The sequence below is a fragment of the Microcaecilia unicolor genome, chromosome 10 (assembly GCF_901765095.1).
Source record: "Microcaecilia unicolor chromosome 10, aMicUni1.1, whole genome shotgun sequence".
In the NCBI taxonomy this organism is placed as follows: Eukaryota; Metazoa; Chordata; class Amphibia; order Gymnophiona; family Siphonopidae; genus Microcaecilia; species Microcaecilia unicolor.
In genome coordinates this window covers 189,824,235-189,846,328 of record NC_044040.1, presented here as the reverse complement: position 1 = coordinate 189,846,328, position 22,094 = coordinate 189,824,235, and the positions used below count along the sequence as shown (strand labels likewise).

Sequence of the window (22,094 nt, the reverse complement as noted above, 5' to 3'; positions counted from 1 at the left end):
CAGATACACTTTTCTCAGGGGCCCTTTTACTAAGCCGCATAAGTGTCTACGCGCGCCGAAATGGAGTTACCAGCCAGCTACCGCGTGGCTCTTGTGGTAATTTCATTTTTGGCACACGTCTGAAAAGTTTTTTGGGACACACGTATCGGGCTGGCGCCAAGTGGCATTTGACACATGTAGGTCATTACCGCCCGGTTACCGTGTGAGACTTTACCACTAGGTCAATGGCTGGCGGTAAGGTCTCAGACCCAAAATGGACGAGCAGCCATTCTCATTTTGCTGCACGTCCATTTTCAGCAAAAATTTTAAAAAGGCATTTTTTTTTACAAGTGTGCTGAATAATGATTCTGCGCACGCCCAAAACACACGTCTGCACTACCGTAGGCCATTTTTCAGTGCGCCTTTGTAAAAGGGGCCCTGCAGTTTGGTATATTACACTTGATTTTTGAAAATATTGGATTTGATTTTGAAAAAAAAAGTTTGGGGAAGGTTTTGTGCCAGTGATTGAGAAATAGGAACATTTAGGGCCCTGTTTACTAAGCAGAGCATTATAGGCGCTTTAACATTTTTAACGCGCATTAACCATGTACACGCGTTAATCATGTACATGCCTACAATATCCCTATAGGCACCTACATGGTTAGCGTGTTTGCTAAGTGTAGGCACGCTAAAAACACTAACCAGCTTATTTTCGAAAGTGAAAGACGCCCATATTTCAACCCAAATTGGGTGATGGGCGCGCTCGGCCGATAATGGAAAAAAGAAGGGCGCCAGAAGTGAGAATTTGGGTCACTTTTTCTGGACCCTTTTTTTTCACGAACAAATCCCCCAAAAGTGCCCCAACTGCCCAGATGACCACCGGAGGGATTCGGGGATGACCTCCCCTGACTCCCGCAGTGGTCACTAACCCCCTCCCACCCAAAAAAAGAACTTTAAAAACTTTCTTTTTCCAGCCTGTATGCCAGCCTCAAATGTCATACCCAGCTCCATCACAGCAGTATGCAGGTCCCTGGAGCAGTTGTTAGTGGGTGCAGTGGACTTCAGCCAGGTGGACCCAGGCCCATCCCCCCTACCTGTTACACTTGCACTGGTAAATGGGAGCGCTCCAAACTGCCCCCAAAACCCACTGTACCCACATCTAGTTGCCCCCCTTCAGCAATAAGTGCTATGGTAATGGTGTAGATTTGTGGGCAGTGGGTTTTGGGGGGATTTGGGGGGCTGAGCACCCAAGGGAAGGAAGCTATGGATTTGGGAGGTATTTTGATTTTTTTTAATTTTTACAAGTGCCCCTTAGGGTGCCCGGTTGGTGTCCTGGCATGTAAGGGGGACCAGTGTACTACGAATCCTGGCCCCTCCCACGACCAAATGCCTTGGATTTGTTCGTTTTTGAGCTGGGCGCCTTCGGTATCCATTATCGCTGAAAAACGATACCGCCCAGCTGAAATCCACACAAATCCGATGCATTTGCCCGGCACAAACCGTATTATCGAAAAAAAAGATGGACGCCCATCTTTTTCGAAAATACAGTCTGTCCCACCCCTTCACGTGCCTGTTCTCGGAGATAGATGTCCATGGAGATATGCGTTCGCGTTCAATTATGCCCCTCTAAGGCTCCTTAGTAAACAGGACACTTAATTTGTATAGATGCTGTCTGAGTTTTTCTGAGGTTTTCTCCTTCCCTCATGCATATATTAATTGAAAAGAAAAAAAGAGATTTTTTGTGAAATATGTAGTTCATACAAATATTTTTGAGCTAGTAGTGTTTATTGTTGTCACTTATAAAACACCAATAGGACAGAGCTGAGTAGGTATAGACATCACCAAGCATAGGAGCCAACTTTTCAAAATGATTGGGGGTGCTGAAATTTTTTTTTTTTTTACAGGTGGTGCATTTCCCCCTTCTTCCCCCTCCCCCCATTATTCAATATCTCTCTGTGAAACAGCAGTAATAAAAAAAGGCAAGTGCATTTTTATAATAACCATTGCATTCCATAAAACAAAAAGGAGAAAGTTCCCACATGCAGAGCACTGCATCAATGACTTTTTGGTCGGGATGTGATGTGATATGATTCTTATCCTGCTAAATCCTACTTATTAGTAGTTCAAAGCGGGTAACAAAGCAAATTAAAACAGCTTAAAAGATTAAGACAAATCTTTTGAACAAATAAGTCTTTAGACTCTTATGGAATGAGAAATAACTGAAAGAACTTTGAAGTTCAATAGAGAGAGAAAGCCAAAAGTGAGGGACCTTGTAACAAAAAGAAGCTTCCAGAATCTTCAATCTAGAGGACATGAAATGAGATTGAAGGGGGGGCAGACTCAAGAAAAATGTCAGGAAGTATTTTTTCACGGAGAGAGAGTGGTGGATACTTGGAATGCCCTCCTGCGGGAGGTGGTGTAGATGAAAACTGTAACAGAATTCAAACATGCATGGGATAAACATAAAGGAATCCTGTTCGGAAGGAAGGGATCCTCAGGAGCTTAGCGGAGATTGGATGGCAGAGGCGGGGCTGGTGGTTGGGAGGCAGGGCTAGTGCTGGGCAGACTTATATGGTCTGTGCACTGAAAAAGACAGATACAAATCAAGGTAAGGTATACACAAAAAGTTGCACATATGAGTTATCTTGTTGGGCAGACTGGATGGACCGTGCAGGTCTTTTTCTGCCATCATCTACTATGTTAGTATGTTTAAAAATGAAGGTAAAATTAAGCAAAACGGATCTCTGACTTTCAGGATTCCATGACTAGAAGGAAAAGAAATGAATCCAAAAGGATAGTCTGGAGATGTACTATCAATCAAACATTTTAAAAATTATATAGACGAACTTAAATAAAACTCGAGATTGAAAAGGAAGCCAACGAAGAGAAATATGAACAGTAGTAGAGCTGCCAGATTTTTTGAGACCAAGACTAAGTTTAGTGGCAGACAGAAATGTAAGACTTTGGAATTTAAAAGCTTACTTTAAATAAATTTATAAACAGCAAGTGCTTTTTGGCCTGAAAACAAACCACCTGACCCCCACCCGACAGCTGCTTGAAGGAGAGGGAAAAGTTACCTTCTTCAGCTTTTTAACGTCGTCTGGCGGCTGACTGGCTGGCTGTGTTCTGGGGTGGGCTGGCTCCCTTCCTTGTACCTCTCTGGCTCACTCTCTGCCCTTCTTCAATGTTCCGGGCCGCCGGCAGCATCAACACGGTAAGCACACGCTACCTTCGCAGCTCCGGAAGCTCTCTCTCTCTGTTGCAGCATCCTGCCTATGCGGGACAGGAAGCTGTAGCAGAGGGAAAGCTTCCGGACCGCCGAAGGCAGTGTGCTTACTTCACTGACACGGAGTCATTGACGGCGGCCCAGAACATTGAAGGACAACGGACGGACAGCACAGCGGTGCAGGGCAGGGAGCGGGAGTCGGGACGGTGCAGAGAGTGGGAAGGACAGGCACTTTATGCCCACGTGCCACTGCCTCAATTATTGGGGGTGCTTGAGCACCCACAGCACCCACGGAGTCGGCGCCTATGTCACCAAGGGTAAAATATTCCAAGGGCACCACACCATTCCTGGTTTATTTTTAAGTGTGGTTGATATTGTGTGGGTCACTCTTTTGTCACAAAAATATCAATAAAAATCTATATAGCATTTATAAGTAGGGCATTTTAATTACTGTAATGCCTTACTATTAGGTCTATTAAAGTCAAATTTGAAATCATTACAGACAGCACAAAATGCCACAGCTAGAGTCCTTGAAGGCCTTTCTTGATTCAATCATATTTCTCCAGTTTTGATTAAACTGCACTGACTTTCTATTGAATTTAGGATTTTTTTGTATAAAATTTTTATACTGGTCTTTTAAAATTATTACGAGTAAAGCCCTGATGATTCCTGGAAGCTAGCTTATATATTTACCAATGTTGTTTTGGACGCAAGCAGATCTATTTTTCAGTGCACCTGTAAAAATGCCTTTGGGGGGGGGGGGGGCGAAAATGGATATGCGGCAAAATGAAAATTGGCGCACGTCCATTTTGGGTCTGAGACCTTACCGCCACACATTCACTTAGCGGTAAGGTCTCAGGGTGTTAACCGGGTGGTAATGGTCAACGTGCGTTCTAATGCCGATTACCGCCCGTGTACCGGAAAATAAAAATATTTTCTAGCGCACGTAGTGGATGCATGTAAAAAATGAAATTACCGCACGGGCCACGCGGTAGCCAGGCGTGTGTTGGGCGTGCTTAGGTGCCTACGTGGCTTAGTAAAAGGGCCCCCTAAGTGACTTTGCCCAGAGACACCAGGAGGTGCAGTGGGACGGTACGAACAGTTGACAGACCTTTAGAAGACGTGCTGATTGTAAAATGGAATCTAGCCTAATTTGCGGCAGCAGAAGATGGGAACAGTTAAGAAAGACATTCTTTTCATTCTTTTAGTAGCACATTTCAGACAGACACAGTACTCCCTTGTTCTCCCTCCATCTCTTCAGGATTAATCCAAGAAACACATGAAGATAGTTAAAAATAGGAGTTCACAAAATGGATATTGTTTTAATGTCCAGCTCAAAGAATGTTTTTTTGGGTTTTTTTTTTTTAAAATTATTATTGCTTGTTAACCCAATGTTTCACCAGCACTGTTGTACCTTCAGTCCTGGAAAAATCAGTGCGAGAAAAGATCGGCACTAAGGGGGAGATTCTGTATATGGTGCCTTAAAAAATCAGAAATCAGTGCCGACCATAGGAGCCAACTTTTCAAAATGATTGGGGGTGCTTAATTTTTTTTTTTTTTTTACTGGTGGTGCATTTGCCCCCCTCTCCTCACCCCCGTCTCCCCCCTCTCCTCTCACCCCCCTCTCCTCAGAGTTCCAGCCCCCCTCCTTCCTCAGAGTTCCAGACCCCCCTCCCTCCCTCCCTCCGAGTCGAGTTCCAGCCCGACCTCTTCTTCCACTCCCACAACAGTCCTTCGCCTGCCCCTCGCCTTCTTGCATACCACCCATAACTTAAATGTCATCTTACCGGGGTCCCAGCAGCAGCAGTAGTGAAAGACGAGCAGGCTCAGTAAGTCGGCGCTAAGTTCAGCCTGCCGTCCTTTCTCGTTGCTCTCAGCTCTGCCTCTGGTCCCGCCCTAATTTCCTGTTTCCGCAAGGGCGGGACCAGAGGCAGAGCTGAGAGCAATGAGAAGGGAAGGCAAGCTGAAGCGCCGACTCGCCGAGCCTGCTCGTGCTCGCCTTTCACTACTGCTGCCGCCGGGACCCAGGTAAGATGACTTTTAAGTTATGGGTGGTATGCAGGCAGGCGAAGGACTGTTGTGGGAGTGGCAGAAGAGGTCGGGCAGCGGGCTGGCTCCTGGGGAACTTCCAGTTCCAGTGGGGAAATATTGGGGGTGCTTGAGCACCCACAGCACCCATGGAGTCGGCGCCAATGGTGCCGAGTAAGCGTATTCTCTAAGCAGCGCCTAGATTTAGATGCGGTATATAGAATACGCTTAGTTGATATCGCAGTGCCTAAAATGATGCGCATCCGTTTACATCAAGGACAATGTGGTGTAAATCCCAGTGCATAGATTTAGGCACAGAGGGCCATATTCCATAACTACATGCGTAAATTTCAGAATGACAAATTCCCTGCCCATAACCATGCCCCTTTTTGCCTGCATGCTTTAGAAGTTTGGCGCACTTCGTTACAAAATAGGCTTAGTGAGTTGTGCATGTAAATTCTAATTAGTGCCAATTAGTGCTCATTATTGCTTGTTAAGTGCTGTGATCAGCGCTCATTAGCTTGTTAAACTTCTTAAATTACGTGTGTTATAGAATCCGCTTAGATTTCGGCATGGATCTCTAGGCGCGCTATACAGAATCTAGGGGTAAGCTCTGTTCTATAAAGGGTATATACACCCTTTACAGAATAATGCTTAGCGCTGATTCCTGTGCCCAAGGCTGCTGAGAGACTAGGCCAGGCCCGGGGCAAGGCTGCCCCGCGTCTGCCCTCCGTCGCTCCCCCTGCCGCTCCCACACCCCGTCGCTCCCCCCGCCGCTGCAGTCCGCGGTCTCACCTGCCTGTCTCCACGGCTCCGGGCCCCCTTCATTCAAAGCGGCAGTCACAGATCGCGTCTCTTCTGGCCTTCCCTCCCTGTGTCCCGCCCTCATCTGATGTAACTTCCGGTTTCCACGAGGGCGGGACACAGGGAGGGAAGGCCAGAAGAGACGTGATCTGCGATTGCCGCTTTGAATGAAGGGGGCCCGGAGCCATGGAGGCAGGCAGGTGAGACCGGGCACTGCAGCGCCGGCAGCCTGACCCCGGCGCCAGGCCCCCCTTGGAGGCCCGGGGAATTTTGCCCCCACGCCCCCCTCTTGGCGGCCTTGCCTGTGCCAAGCTCTGTGTGCCAGATTTATGTTTGCTGAAAGCTGCTGAAGATCCCTGCACCCAAGTTGGGCACAGTGACCCATTATTCTATAACACTGAGCCCAAATTTTTGGACTGCCCCTGGCATGCTCGTGCTCTTCCCTTGGCCTCACCCTCTTTTGGATTTTGCGCTATGGGATTTAGGCGTCCAGCGTTATAGAATATTGTGCAGCCAGATGCACATGCAAATCCCAATTGGTGACAGCTCATTAGCCAATTATGTTGCATATGCATCTCAGGATGGTGCCCAAATTTGGACACCCAAATCTGGATGCCATAAATAGAATCTGGGGGACGTTGCACACAGCACTGCCTCCTTTTCACCATCCTGAGCCTCCTCCTCCGAGTCTTTCCAGCCTCCAGTGGGGACTCTCAATGGTTCCCCAGCTTCATTCAGGAGATCATTAAAGACCTACCTATTCAGAAAAGCATTCCCCACCGACCTAACCTAGATGCCTCCAATCTGCAACACGGCAAAACCATAGACTGTATTGGACATTATATCTTACTTCCTATCTTCGATCCCTAGGTGCCTGAATATACTAACATTACCCAACCCTAATATCAAATTGTATTTGTTTCCATACCGGTCTTTGCGATCGCCTACGGTAAGATGTAAGCCACATTGAGCCTGCAAATAGGTGGGAAAATGTGGGATACAAATGTAACAAATAAATAAATAAATAAATAAATACCTTTGTAGGTATAATTGTTGCAGAATACGGCAGTCAAACTTACTTTGGGTCTTAAAAGATTTGACAGTTCAATAGCAGCTCTTGCTATTTACATGGGCTTCCCATTCATTCTAGGGTTTTGTTTAAGCTAGCTTGTTTAATTTTTTTAATGTTTGATGGTTCTGATCCAGAATATTTTTTAAAATGTAATTTCTTTTCCCCTTGTTCATAAAAAGACAAAAGTTAGGTATCTGTTCCGTCTCTTACTGCCTTCATTTATTGACATTAGATTTAAACAAATTCTGGAGATGTCTTTTTTATTTTCAGGCACCGCAATTCTGGCTTTTCCTTCCTCAGAATTTACGTAGGTCTTCCAGTTATTTTTCTTTTTGGAAACGGTTAGGGGCCCTTTTACTAAGACCCGTAGGCAGCGGCGTAGGAAGGGCGGGGCGGTGGGGGCAGTCCGCCCCAGGTGCATGCTGCTGGAGGGTGCAGAGAGCAGCCGTGTGCCTGTCGGCTTTGCTGGTTCCCTGCTCCCTCTGCCCCGGAACAGGTTACTTCCTGTTCTGGGGCAGAGGGAGCAGGGTTGGAGCCGACAGGCGCGCGGCTGCTCTCTGCACCCTCCAGCAGCCAAGAATGCACCCGGTGGGGGGGGGCTTGATGCACCGGGGAGGGGGTGTCATGCTGCACCCTAGAGGGACAGATGCCGCTGAACCCCGGGGGGGGGGGGGTGCGCAGCGGCGATCCGCCCCGGGTGGCAGCCGACCTAGGATCGCCACTGCCAATAGGCGCCCTACGTGTGTCCAACGCATGTCAGTTTGGAACTACCACCCAGCTACCACGTGGCCCAGGTGGTAATTCCATTTTGTATTCGTGTTGGAAAATACTTTGTATTTTCTGTCGCGCAGCACTAACCAGGCAGTAATCAGCAGTGTACATGCGCTGATGATTACTGCCCAGTTAAAACATGAGACATTACTACTAAGTCAATGGGTGGTGGTAAGGTCTCAGGCCCAAAATGGACGCGCCAACTTTTATTTTGCCGCACATCCATTTTGGCCCCCCCCCCAAAAGGCCTTTTTATACATGCGTACTGAAAAATGGACCTACATGTGTCCAAAACACGCACCTACAGTAGCGCAGGCCATTTTAGGGGGAACCTTAGTAAAAGGACCCCTTAAAGACTTATTTGTTTAAACAATTTGTGTCATAAATCCCACTCTTGATTACATTTTTTCTTCTTTTGTTAAACCACTTTGAACCTGTCCATAAGGAGTTAGAGGTATATAAGAGACATATCACATGACATCATATCACACACATCACCTTTGCTGATATGAGCCCCCTCCCATATCCATGCTGCCTTCTCCATTGAGATAGCTGTGCGGCACAACCAGGGGCGTAGCCACATTTCAGCGGGAGGGGGGTCCAGAGCCCAAGGTGAGGGGGCACATTTAACCCCCCCCCCGGCGCTGCCGACCCCCCTACCATTTTTATCCCCTCCCCCGCCATTTTTGACCTCCCTGCCGCCACTACCACCTTTGACCCCCCCCCCAGCACCAACCCTTTCGACCCCCTCTTCCCGCCGCCGCCGCCAACCCTCTCCCACTGTGGGGTCCTCTTCTCCGGCGTGACCACATTGCTGATCTGCAAGGGCAGGCTTCTGTTTCTGTGAGTCTGACGTCCTGCACATACAGATTAGCAATGCGGCCGCGCTGGAGAAGAGGACTTAGGGTGGCGGGGGTTGGAGACCCCCGCCCGCAAAAGTACCTGACGGCGGCTTGGGAGGGTTGGCGGCGGGAGGGGGGGGGTTGAAGGGGTTGGTGTTGGGGGGGGGCAGGGCCAAATCTAAGGGGCCCATGCCCCCACGTAGCTACATCCCTGGGCACAACATATTTGAAAATGCAGTTGTGCCTTGGGCTTGAAATGGTTGTGAAATGATGCCTTAGACAATTGGTTACAGGTAGCAGTATTCCTTCTTCACCTTCTTGCTTTAATAGAGTCTCTTGGTTCTTTGTCAGGTTAGGGAAACGTGAGTTCTCTTGTCAGCGCACTTGGCCAAGCACGTTTTTTTGTAGATCTCATCTATCTTTTGTGATATGTACCTGTTGAACATGACAGGTCTGCAGTCGGAGAGCTCTGTGCACAGATTGTACCAGGCAGCTGTCGCTCGGAAGACAACACAGTGTTCCCGTTTCACTCCGGCAACCGCATTAGTGAGAGAATGTAAATGTCATCTCACCTGTTCCACATGGCTAAAATTTATCTTTCTATAAAACCTGTGCATTTATGTTCATGTTCCTACAAGAGTTATAGATCTGTTACTGGTACCAACAGATGAAGTAGAGAAGCCAGTATTTCATAAGTACTGTTAATGGAGAATCAATGTTCCTGGGCGTTTTTTAATTGTGATTTCTCAGGCAAATGTAAGGCTGTCAACTGGATCCAGATTTTGCAGGACAGAGTTGATCCAGTCCTGGGTTTACATGCGGGGGAGTTGTAGTTCAGATTTCCCCATTGCATTCCCTAAGAAAAGCAAGACTACGTGTCCCAGCATGCACTTGGGTAAACCCAGGACTGGATCAACCCTGTCCTGCGAATCTGAATCCTGTTGGAGGCTTTAGGCAGATGCCATTGGAAAGATTAACAGAGATAAGACATGTAGGACTAGATTCTATGTATGGTGCCTAAAAAAAATCGACACCAAACAAAACCATGCTTAGCACTGTTCTGTAAATCTCACCTAAAGTTAGGCGCGGTTTATAGAATACACCTAGTGCCTGTTCCTGCGACTAATTTTAGTCGTGGCCATTTTTGCCAACTAAAACCCGGTGTAAAAGCACATGGCTAATTTAGTTGCAGATCGGGCATAACACTACGAGTAAATTTTAGAAACACCCATGACCCACCCGTGTCCTTCCATGGCTATATCCCTTTTGAGACATCATGCTCTGATTTACATGTACTTAGCGAGCTATGCACTTAAATCCTAATTAGTGCCAATTAGTACCGATAATTGCTTGTTAACATCCTAGCATTTACATGTGCTGTTATGGGATACGTGCCCAATTTAGGTGCATACATTTGCACCAGGTTTCATACCTGTACATGCCCTACCAGCAAAGTACACACCAGGATCTCTCAGAGAGAGAGAGAGATCAGTAGTTGATATGGACAGACAGACTGGATAATCTGCCAATATTTTCTCTGTTTCTATTATGTCATGGCGCTTACTTTTACACTAGATGGTATTTCATTTCCACAGCTGCTGCAGAGATTCCCCACTCGGTTACACATCTGTTGCCATGTAGTAGAAGATCGCTTTTATTACCTTTTGGGCTTCATCACCTTTACTGGTTGATTATTGGTCTCCTGACGAAGGCTATTGTGCTGAAACGTGGACCGTGCCGAGTCTAAACCTCACAGCCACCGTAGATCATGAGGTGTTGTATAATGAAAGTTTTATCTTGGAAATTCTTGGATCATCAGATTTTCTGCCACTTATCAAAATTAGCATCATGATGTGCACCAGTTCCTACATTGACCCTCTCATTCTATAAATTGCAGAGAACTCTTGGCACGCAGTCGAGCACCCAAGCAATAGAATACGATCAGTTTCGCACATACCTTAATTGCATAATTAGATGCTAATCGGCTTTGACAACCAATGATTTCCTATATTTGGTGTTAATTGGAGCAGATTAGCTGTTAGGCACGTAATCGCCCTTTTTTAATGATATTCTACAAAACAGCACAACAGCAAGTCAGGGGTGTGTCTGGCATTTACGTACATATGTTCTAGATTGCTTGCAGATACATGCAGTGATGTAGCTATGGGGGGAGCCTGGGCCCCCTCAAACTGGCTCCGGGGCCCCCAATTTGGCTGGCGGGGGCCCTCAACCCCCGCCAGCTAAGGCATCTGGTCTTACATTGCTGCCACCCTGTCCTGTTTTTCAGCGCCATGCACGCTCAATTTCATTAAAATGAGCGTGCATGGTGCTGAAAGCAGGACAGGGCGCCAGCAATGTAAGACCAGTGCAGGACAAACGTTTTAGCTGGTGGGGGTTGGGGACCCCCCGCCAGCCAAGATACCCTTCAGCGGCGGTGGCAGGGGGGTGGAAGCGGCGATGGGGAGGCAGAAGTGGCGATGGCGGAGGTAGAGATGGCGGCAGGAGGGCAGCAGCAGGGAGGCTGGCTAAAATGTGCCCCCCACCTTGGTCTCTGCCCCCCCCCCCTCCCATCGAGGTTTGGTAACACCCCTGGTTACACGTTTAACTGTCTACAGTTAGGTGCAAGCACGTACAAAATCTGCACTCTAATCCACAAAATTATATACGGCGTAGTCCCAGGATACATGATAGACCTTATAGATCTACCAGTAAGAAACAGAGTCGGATCGTCAAGATCCTACCTAAACCTTCACTACCCAAATTGCAAAGGACTGAAACACAAAACAATTTGCGCATCCGGCTTCTACTACATAAGCGCACAACTATGGAATAGCCTCCCAAAAGCGGTGAAAACAATCCACGACCACTTGAACTTCAGGAAATCACTAAAAAACAACCTCTTCAAAAAGGTCTACCCCAATGACCCAACATAAACCTCTTCACCCAGGAGCATAACATTACTAATGATCATACTGGACATCACGCAATCTTCATCTCTTCTGATCCTCCACATGTACCTCATTCGATCACTATACAACCTTGTATTTGTTATCAACCGACTGGGCAAGCGCCTTTGACGGTACTATGTAAGCCACATTGAGCCTGCAAATAGGTGGGAAAATGTGGGGTACAAATGCAACAAATAAATAAATACACCAGCATTTGGCTATTATAGAATTTGCGCTTAGGAGTCCTTTTACTAAGCTGCAGTAAAAGGGGGCCTATGCTAGCATCACCGTGTGTTAATGGTGTGCACTGAGGCCCCCTTTTACCGCAGCGGGTAAACGACTGTGCATTTTTGGGAACAAGAAACGGCCATGCGGTAAGTGAATCACTTAGCCAGAGCCATATCAGTGGGGGGTCCTTACTGCCACCCATTGAGATGGCAGTAAGGGCTCCCACACTAACCTGGTGGTAACCGGGCAGCGATTACCACTGGTTAAGTTCTGGTACTAGAAAAATAGGACATATTTTTGTAGCGCTGGAAATGTTAAACGCTAAGGGTGGGAACTATCGTCGGGCTCCTGCAGTAGCCTGATGGTAGTTCCGGATTGGCTTGCAAAAAACCCACAGTGTGCATACCGCTGCTTAGTAAAAGGGCCCCTCAGCACATTTCATCCCAATCCCTAACTTTAGGGAACCTATAGAGAATTGCCCCCTTTATAAAGCATGGAACAGAGTGGGGAACGAGCATGGACTGTGCCTTGGAGTTAAGATAAATCAATGTTAAGTGCTCTGTGCCATCCCTTGCAATAACTTTACCTGAATAGATGGCATTAAGCACTGTGACTCAGTGTAATGGATGATTTAAGAATTGCTTTTCAGTTTTACTTTAATCAATAATAATTTTGTTACATTTGTACCCCGCGCTTTCCCACTCATGGCAGGCTCAATGTGGCTTACATGGGGCAATGGAGGGTTAAGTGACTTGCCCAGAGTCACAAGGAGCTGCCTGTGACTGAAGTAGGAATCAAACTCAGTTCCTCAGGACCAAAGTCCACCACCCTAACCACTAGGCCACTCCTCCACTCACCCTATAATACAGGGGCGTATCTGCGTGGGGCCTGGGCCCCCGCAGATTTTGCCCTGGACCCCCCCCTACCGCCATCAACCCTCCCCCGCTGCCGTTCTTACTTTTGCTGGCGGGGGACCCCAACCCCCGCCAGCCGAGGTCTGCTTCCACCTGCCGCTGCCGTAAAAACTTCTTCTTCAGCCGGCGGGGGACCCCAAACCCCCGCCAGCCGCCCCGCGGTGTTTAAAATTCATCTTCGGCCTCCGTGGCCGTGCTGCTGTGATAGGCGCTGTTGAAATCCACTTCGGAGTCTGACGTCGTTGTACGTTGTACGTGCTGCGACGTCAGACTCCGAAGTGGATTTCAACAGCGCCTATCACAGCAGCACGGCCACGGAGGCCGAAGATGAATTTTAAACACCGCGGGGCGGCTGGCAGGGGTTTGGGGTCCCCCGCCGGCTGAAGAAGAAGTTTTTACGGCAGCGGCAGGTGGAAGCAGACCTCGGCTGGCGGGGGTTGGGGTCCCCCGCCAGCAAAAGTAAGAACGGCAGCGGGGGAGGGTTGGCGGCGGGAGGGGGGTGGAGAGAGTCATTGGTGGCGGTGGGGGCTCGGCGGTGGGGGCTCGGCGGCGGCGGCGGGGGGGGGGCTAAAATGTGCCCCCTCCCTCTGGCTCTGGCCCCCCCTACCGCCGGAGTCCAGATACGCCCCTGCTATAATACCTTTTAAAATTTCCTGTCTTTGACCAAAAGTAACTTTTCCTTGTACATACAAAAACAGGTTAGAATGTCTCAGATAAGGCACATCTCAAAAACAGATTGGAATGTCTCTGAAGCCAGTCTGTGCAGGAGGGAGGCGGAGTTCGCTTGAAGTTCAGGAGATAAGCCACCTGGCCAGTGATTTGTTTGCCTGAACCGAGGGCGTGCGACTGCAACCTCATGTGCATTCTGTAATTTTCCTCAGCTCTGAACATGAGTTCTAAGCCTTATAAAAAGGGCACTTTCTTGCAGTGAGGTTTTTGAGGTTCATCTGTGGGCAGACGTGTCGTGCAGAAGGCGTGTTCCTGGTTAATGAGGCTCTGAGCTTTCGCCCTAATGGACTTCCCGGCTGATGAGATAAGGGCCTGAGCTTCTAAACCAGTGATGTATGTACCGTGTTTCCCCGAAAATAGGACCTACCCAGAAAATAAGACCTACCGGGGTTTTCCTGCAAATTTAAAATATAAGACATCCCCCCAAAAGTAAGACCTACCAAACTTTTTTTTTAAGCAGGGCCGCTGAGAGCCACCCGAGGTCGCGCCCCCCCCCCCCCCACCCGAGGTCACCGGGCCCCCCCCTTCATCGCTCCCGGAACTAACCTGAAGCTCCTTTCACCTTCGCAAGTTCGGATTGGAGCAGCAGCATGGCAGATCTCTCCTTCCTTCCATGTCCCGCCCTCGCCTGACGTAACATAACGTCAGGCGAGGGCGGGGCATGGAAGGAAGGAGAGGTCTGCCCTGCTGTTGCTTGCTGCTCCGAATCCGAACTTGTGAAGGTGAAAGGAGCTTCAGGTTAGTTCCAGGAGCGACGGGGGGGGGGGGGGGGGGGGGGCAGGCGACCTCGGGTGGGGGGGGGGGCGACCGATGTTTCCCAGAAAATAAGATATCCCCCGAAAATAAGACCTAGCGCATTTTGGGGAGGAAAAATAAATATAAGACAGTGTCTTATTTTCGGGGAAACACGGTATGTATGTGTGTATATATATATATATATCTGTTTTATAGCTTTCTTTTAGTTAAATGGTTTAATTAGTGTGCATATCTCCTAATTTGAATCAGTCAGTGTGTATATTTCTTAATCATTGTATAGACTGAAGCAATAATGATTTATACACACTCCATTTGAATAAAGAATTTTATTTACCCAATACAAATCCAAAAAGAATCTGTAGTATTTTATTCGGTGAACAGTCTGTGGTGATTAAGTGAGCAGGCTGCAATACCAAAGGAAGACACTCAGGACCTGGGAATCCTGATTTTTCCTGAGAATGGGAGTTTCTGAATTATAGATCTTTGGGTTAAAAGTTTTCTGCTGTAATTGATTCTATGAAATTGATGCTTATTTCTATTAGAACCTGGAACAACTTTATATTAATAAAAGGAACTGAACTAAAGACATTATTTAATTGAAAGAAACTGACAGTAAGGAAAATGATTGTGTGTACCCAGTATTGTGCCCAAGTAATTTGCTGATTAATGTGTGACATTTTATGGTCTATCTCCCCTCTGCAGTAGACAGTGAAGAGAGCCAATAACGCAATTGCACAACAGCTGAACATTAAAGTATTTTCCATGAGATCCCTGCCATAGGTTGACCTCAAAATATTTTATGAATGATTGGTTTATCACTCAGACAGAGCTTAATGGAAACAGTTTATTTTATTGAATCATTTCCAGAAAGTGTTTTTTTTAAATAGTTCAATGTATTGTGAAAGTTATTGAATGAAAAACATGTTGAGAAGTGCATAGAATCTGTACGACATAGCCATAAATGGGGGTTATGCTCTTAACTGTGAAAGGGGGCAAGGTTTTCTAAAAAGCAATTTTTATTTTGTTACAAAAGAATTCTTCATTTTCATGAAATTGCACACCCACACACATTCCATCTTTGAGCTTTCTGAGCTGGGCTATTTATTCAGTTCTAGAAATTATTTTTTTAGAAATGTCAAGATAAACATAACCCTCAAAAATGATTGTAGAGTAACCGTACTGAAGCACATCTGTTTTACAGTATGATACTAGACCTGTGTTTACAAAAGCACACTATAGGCACATAAGTGTTTTTTTTTGTTACATTTGTACCCCGCGCTTTCCCACTCATAGCAGGTTCAATGCGGCTTACATAGTATATACAAGTACTTATTTGTACCTGGGGCAATGGAGGGTTAAGTGACTTGCCCAGAGTCACAAGGAGCTGCCTGTGCCTGAAGTGGGAATTGAACATTCCCCAGGACCAAAGTCCACCACTAGGCCACTCCTCCACTCCATGCATTAATGGTTGATGCTCGTTAAATGCTAATGCGCCTTGTGAGGAGCAAAGAAACTACAAAGCCCAAAAGGCAGTGCAGCACCAGAGAAATCAGGAACTAAGAAAATACAAAACCCAGAAGGCAGTGCAGCAACAGCAAAGGGATCAGGTGATGGGAGAGGATTCTATGCAAGAAAGGGAGGAGCTGGGGGTTGATTGGGAAATGGAAGATGTGGGAGGGGAGGAGCCCCTAGATTGAGAGGAAGGGGAGGAGAGAATGGAACTGGAGGAGGTAGAAGAAGGAGAGAATGAGGAGGAAACGGAAGTACTGGTGGAGGGCCAGCGAGTGATCCTGACAGCCTATAAGAATATATTGGCGCATTAGCGTTTAATGCACCTTAACTTTAAGGGTGCGTTAAAAACGCTAACGCACCTTAGTAAACTTATCCCTATGTTCCAGCTATTCTAGGGTCCGATATACCAAGCAGTGAAGGCTTTCATCAAAGGACCCTGTACTATGAAGAGTATTCTCATGATTCAGTATTTTTTTTTGCAATGAAATCTTGGACTTTATAAAAAAAAAAAAAAAAACCATCTCCCAACAGGTAAAGTAGTTTCACAGAAAATCACCAATTTGCACAATCTTGTGCCTGAAAATAGTACATGAGTTGATTTGCATGCTTTTTCAGCTCCTTAAGAATATTTGTATATGTTTTGCATATATTCAGCAGAACTTAACTGGTCAGTGCTGCTGAATTTCACCACTAATCACATTTTTGTGGGCAGTCCATGGGCGGAGTCAGCACTTATTCAGTTAAATGTCAATATTCTGTAAATTATGCTTGTAAGGGCAACCCCTCCCATGCTCCACCCACGCCCCTCCCACGCTCCACCCACTTGTATGGCCTTTCATTTGTGTGCTATGGCACTTTCGCATGCCCTTATAGAATAGCATGCATGAATGCTATTTATTTTTTTAGCATATACAAGCACAAAGGCATGGGTCGCCACAAGCGCCCAGTTATAGAAGTGCCCTTCATATTAGTTTTTCCACACTCACGTTTGTGAAGGCAAAGAAACATTGGTACATCAGCCTACTGATGAGAGAAACTATACAATCAAGTAATAAAAAGATTGAGCTTTATTGCTCTTGGAAGGCAATAAAGCTCAATGTAGAAGATGTTTCTGTCAACAACAGACATGGGAAGGGGGTGCTGGAGGCTGACATTACTATATAACTATATATATAAAACTAAATTAAATAAATATATATATATATATATATATATATATATATATATATGTATATATGACTGTATAAATATATTGAGTCCTAGAGTGCGAAGCTTACCAAACTATAACTGCCCTATAACCCATCTATGAAAAGACATTGCTATAAATATTACACTGGGCCCTAGAACACCAATACACCTGCTACTGGGAAAGTGGAACAATCTGGACTGTTACAGATTCCTCCACAAACATTACTGTCAGCCTCCAGCACCCCCTTCCCATGTCTTTTTAAGTAGAGGAGTGTGGTAGCCGTGTTAGTCCACTCTTAAGGTTATCAATAGAAATCAAACAAAATAAAACATGGAAAAGAAAATAAGATGATACCTTTTTTATTGGACATAACTTAATACATTTCTTGATTAGCTTTCGAAGGTTGCCCTTCTTCCTCAGATCGGAAATAAGCAAATGTGCTAGCTGACAGTGTATATAAGTGAAAACATTCAAGCATTACTATGACAGTCTGACAGGGTGGGAGGAGTGGGGTGGGTAGGAAGTATGCATGGGGACATCAAAGCATATCATTGATATTCTAACAGGATGGGTGTGGATAGGTGAGGGGAGGGTGATCAACAGAGACATACAGCTTTATGGTTTATAATGGGCTAGGAACCCCAGGTCCTTGTTAAGTCCTTTCTGTTGGGTGTTAAAATATTCAATCATTCTGACTTCAAAGGTCTTACGTTCTTGTATGGTTTTAAAGTTACCTTTCAGGATTCTCACTGTGAAGTCACTGGTAGAGTGTCCTGGTCCTGTAAAATGTTGACCAACAGGCGTGGGAACCCTGCTGGCACCAGTATTGTTCATATGATGTCTATGTAAATTGAATCTTGTCTTAAGCATCTGGCCTGTTTCTCCAATATAGCATCCTTCGTTACATTTTTTACACTGAATGATATATACCACATTGGAAGATGAGCTTTTTAGAAATCTTGTTTGTAAGGATACGATTCCTTTTCACTTGTTGCCAAACCTGTTCCCAAACCCCAGCCAGTCAGGTTTTCATGAGTTAGGTTTGCATGCAGTGAAGGAGCTGCATGCAGATCTCTGTCATGAATGTTCATTGTGGATATCCTGAAGCCTGACTAGCTTGGGGTTCCCCCTGGACAGGTTTGGGACCAAATGCCGTAGATTCTGGATGCATCTTGGAAATTCAATAGTAAGGTTCTTTAATGGTGTGACATCATACTATAAGCCGTGTTAAACATTCACAGTTAGATGCATTGAAACATAGTAACACTTACAAGCTGAAATTCTCAGCCACCAAGCTTTAAGAAATAACTGTTATCCTCCTGTCCTGCTTTGAATACAGTAACAGTAGTTATTGCCTTCCGTAACTGATCTGGTTTTCTCTAAGTCCTATTTCAGATTCTCCTGCAGATTGCATTGCATCCAGCCTTCTGTTGTTTCTACCGTACTGTCCATTTCTCCTCAACCTCCTGTTCTTGGTGTTCATCTGTCAGATGGACCATAAGCTCCTTAGAGCAGGCACTTTCTCTTCTGTGTGTCTGTTAAAACACTGCATATGCTCTCTAGCACTATATAAATGTTTCCTAGTAGTAGAGTGAAATGTTAATAGAAGTTATGTAGATGACTCAAGACAGAAACACAAAGGAGATCTCTTCATAAACCAGTGGTGTACCAAGGGAGGGGGGGGGCGGTGGGTGCGGTCCGCCCCTGGTGCATGCTACTGGTGGGGTGCCGCGCACCTGTCGGCTCTGCACATTCCTTGCTCCCTCTGCCCCGGAACAGGTTACTTCCTGTTCCGGGGCAGAGGGAGCATGGAACGAGCGAAGCTGACAGGCGCGCGGCACCCCCCCAGCGGGTAAAAATGCACCCAGGGGTCCTTTCGCCGGGAGGGGGGTCGCATCGGCGATCCGCCCCAGGTGTCAGCCACCCTAGGAACGTCACTGTCATAAACTAATTGAGCAATTAATTAGACTGAAGATCCTAGTAACCTAAACCATTTACAAATCTCACAATTAAGCCTTTGAATTGATAGCACTAGACTCTCATGCCCTCCCCCAGCCTCCATTCCCATCACCTTGTTACATATTTTAAGCTATGTAATTCACAACTGTCATGTGTTTATTTTCTCTATATTTCACCATACTTAACAGAACTGTCTCTTTCAATCTGATCATTTTCTGCTTCCGAGGATCTCTGCTATCTACCACTGAAGAATGAATTCTTGAGGGCTGCTGATGGGCTTTCAGGTGCTTTCCTGTCTAAGCTTTGCCTTGATCTGTTATTTTGTATCACTCTGTGTGATGTGTTTCATCCAGCTAAGTCAGGATTAGTAACAATCCTCGTCCTTCTAGTGCAAAAGCTTTACTCAATGATCGTCACTATTTTTCCAATGGGGGCCACTTTGGGTAAAAAAAAAAAAAAGTCTCAATGTGAGAGACAAGATCGTCATCAAACACACACTATCCACCGGGGGTCCCTTCAATGACATACCTGGCTTGCTCACTTCCCCTTCTGATGGTGTGGTCAGCCTGGATGCTTATGTACATTTAAGGGTGACTCATATAACTAAAGCAAGTTATAAGTACATGTCGTCGTCCCCCCTCCACATAATGTCTTTCCATGTTCCACAGCCCATCACCCTCCTCCACATGTTCTCAGCTGCTCCTCTCCACTACACACACTACCCCATCCCAACTTCAACCTGTCTCAGTTCCCATTCCCACCAGTCAGCCAGAGGCGTAGCCAAGTTTTGATGTCAGGGGGACAAGACTTCTCTAAAATAGGTGCCAGTCAGTGCAGCCAGGCACCAGGATGATGTTGTTGCTCAGATGCGATGGCTGTGGCCAGCAATGATTAACAAAGGCTGCCTCTGCTGCATCCTGCCTATGAGGAAACAGGAAGTTACATCAGGAGGTGGGATCCAACAGAGGTCCTGTGACTGGCTGGAGCAGGCAGCCTGTGTTCTTAACTGCAATTAAAAATATTCAGATTGTGACCATCACCTCAGGAACAGTATATACGCTCCTTCCACTGCTAACTTTGTTTAAATCAGATGGGCTTTTGCTTTTGTGGTGACTCTACAGGATGTGGAGACCACTAGTCCTGAGCATTTTTAAGTTGGGTGACCCAAAGCCTATTTTCAAACCTATACAGAAAACTTACTACACTGTAGCAGCCCTAACCCACCTATGAAAAAACAGTGCTATATAAATATTATATTGATTCCTAGAGCGCCAAACATACCAAAATATAACAGCTCTAACCCATATTGCACTGGACCCTAGAACACCAATACACCTGCTACTGGGAAAGTGGAACAAACCGGACTGTTACAGATTCCTCCACAAACACTATATGCTAGCAGAATCCTTCACCTCAGTTGGTACAGAATAGGGAACCACAAAAAAACATGCAGAAAAAAGTTGAAATAGAGACCGCCCCCCTTCACACCCGACCCAAGAAAACCAGACTCTATAAGCAGTACAGTACTAATAAAAGAGAAACAGAAATGTATTTTTCCTGTACTTTGCAAAATAAAAATAGAAAACAAATACATTTCACAAATCAGGCACATCTCAGTCCTTAAAAAGTATTAAATAAATTGAATTGTTTTCTTTTCTACCTTTGTTGTCTGGGCATTTTATTTCTACAATTAGGCTGGCCCCAGTCTCTTTTCCACTTGCCATGTGTCAGTCTTCTAAATTCTTTTCTGGGTTGGCCTTTCCATTTCTTCTCTCATCTCTTGTCTTCTTCCTTTCTTTCTCTGCATCTGTTTGGCACTGATCTTTCATTTTATGTTTTGTTTCCCTTGCTTTTCTCTTCTCTGCATTTGTCCACCTATTTGATTTTACTCTCATTATCCCTTTCCTTCACCTTCTAGTCCTTAGTCTCCTTTTCACTTTTCATCTAGCCACTGGCTTTCCCCATCTTCCTCCCATTGCCCCCTCTGTCCCTCTCCTTTTCCAGTCTCCTATCCCCCTCCTCATCTTTCACCCACTTCCTTACGCTCCCATTCCCATCCTCTGTACTCACTCTCTTAGCCCTCATCTACCCTCCCCTGCCTCTCATCCCCAGCTCCATCTTCATCCCTGTCTGTCCCTTCCTTCCCTTGCCTCCAGGCCATTCTTCTATCTTTTACCTTATACCCCTGTCCCACTGCCTCTTCCAAAGAGTAGGGTAGAAAGGACCAAGGGAGATGTTAGTTCAGAAAGATGATCTTTATTGGAACCACTCAAAAGACTCGACACAGCTGCTGTGTTTTGGCATGAGGACGCCTGCTTCAGGAGTCTCGTGATGTTGGTTGTACAAGGGTAGTTGATGTTTCGAAGACAACATACAAATTTATCGATCAAGTCCCCTGAAGCAGGTATTGGTGAAACATATTGGACTTTTAATTGACTTATTATTATTATTATTATCATTATATATTCAAATGCTTTGTGTACAGTGGTACCTTTTCTTTATGGTTTTTAACATATGTACATTTTTGTTGCTAATAAATAATTTAAAATTGTACATAGGGTTTTCTGGTGACTTTTTTTTTTTTTTAAGTTTTTGGTCACAGTTTTATAGGGTATGTTACTCATAGTAACATAGTAGATGACGGCAGAAAAAGACCTGCATGGTCCATCCAGTCTGCCCAACAAGATAAACTCATATGTGCTACTTTTTGTGTATACCTTACCTTGATTTGTATCTGTCATTTTCAGGGCACAGACCGTATAAGTCTGCCCAGCAATATCCTCGCCTCCCAACCACCAGCCCCGCCTCCCACCACCGGCTCTGCCACCTAATCTCAGCTAAGCTTCTGAGGATCCATTCCCTCGGAACAGGATTCCTTTATGTTTATCCCACGCATGTTTGAATTCCGTTACTGTTTTCCTCTCCACCACCTCCCATGCTGAAAAAACATATATTTTCCAGTGTGGGATTAGAGCATGCTAAGTGGAAAACTACCACGGATGCCTCAGCGTTTCCTGTGGTAGTAACATAGTAGATGACGGCAGAAAAAGACCTGCATGGTCCATCCAGTCTGCCCAACAAGATAAACTCATATGTGCTACTTTTTGTGTATACCTTACCTTGATTTGTATCTGTCA

General features: G+C 45.9%; 1 protein-coding gene and 1 long non-coding RNA gene across 2 annotated transcripts in view; one reads left to right on the top strand and one right to left on the bottom strand.

Annotated features, from left to right (window-relative positions):
* PPM1L (protein phosphatase, Mg2+/Mn2+ dependent 1L) overlaps nt 1-22,094 on the top strand; it is a 271,207-nt gene that overhangs the window by 139,862 nt on the left and 109,251 nt on the right. The window lies entirely within an intron of this gene.
* Nucleotides 360-20,221, bottom strand: LOC115478823. The gene is made up of 3 exons (XR_003943578.1): nt 20,141-20,221; nt 11,356-11,360; nt 360-370 (listed from the first exon to the last, which is right to left on the bottom strand). It is a non-coding gene; the product is annotated as an uncharacterized LOC115478823 (long non-coding RNA).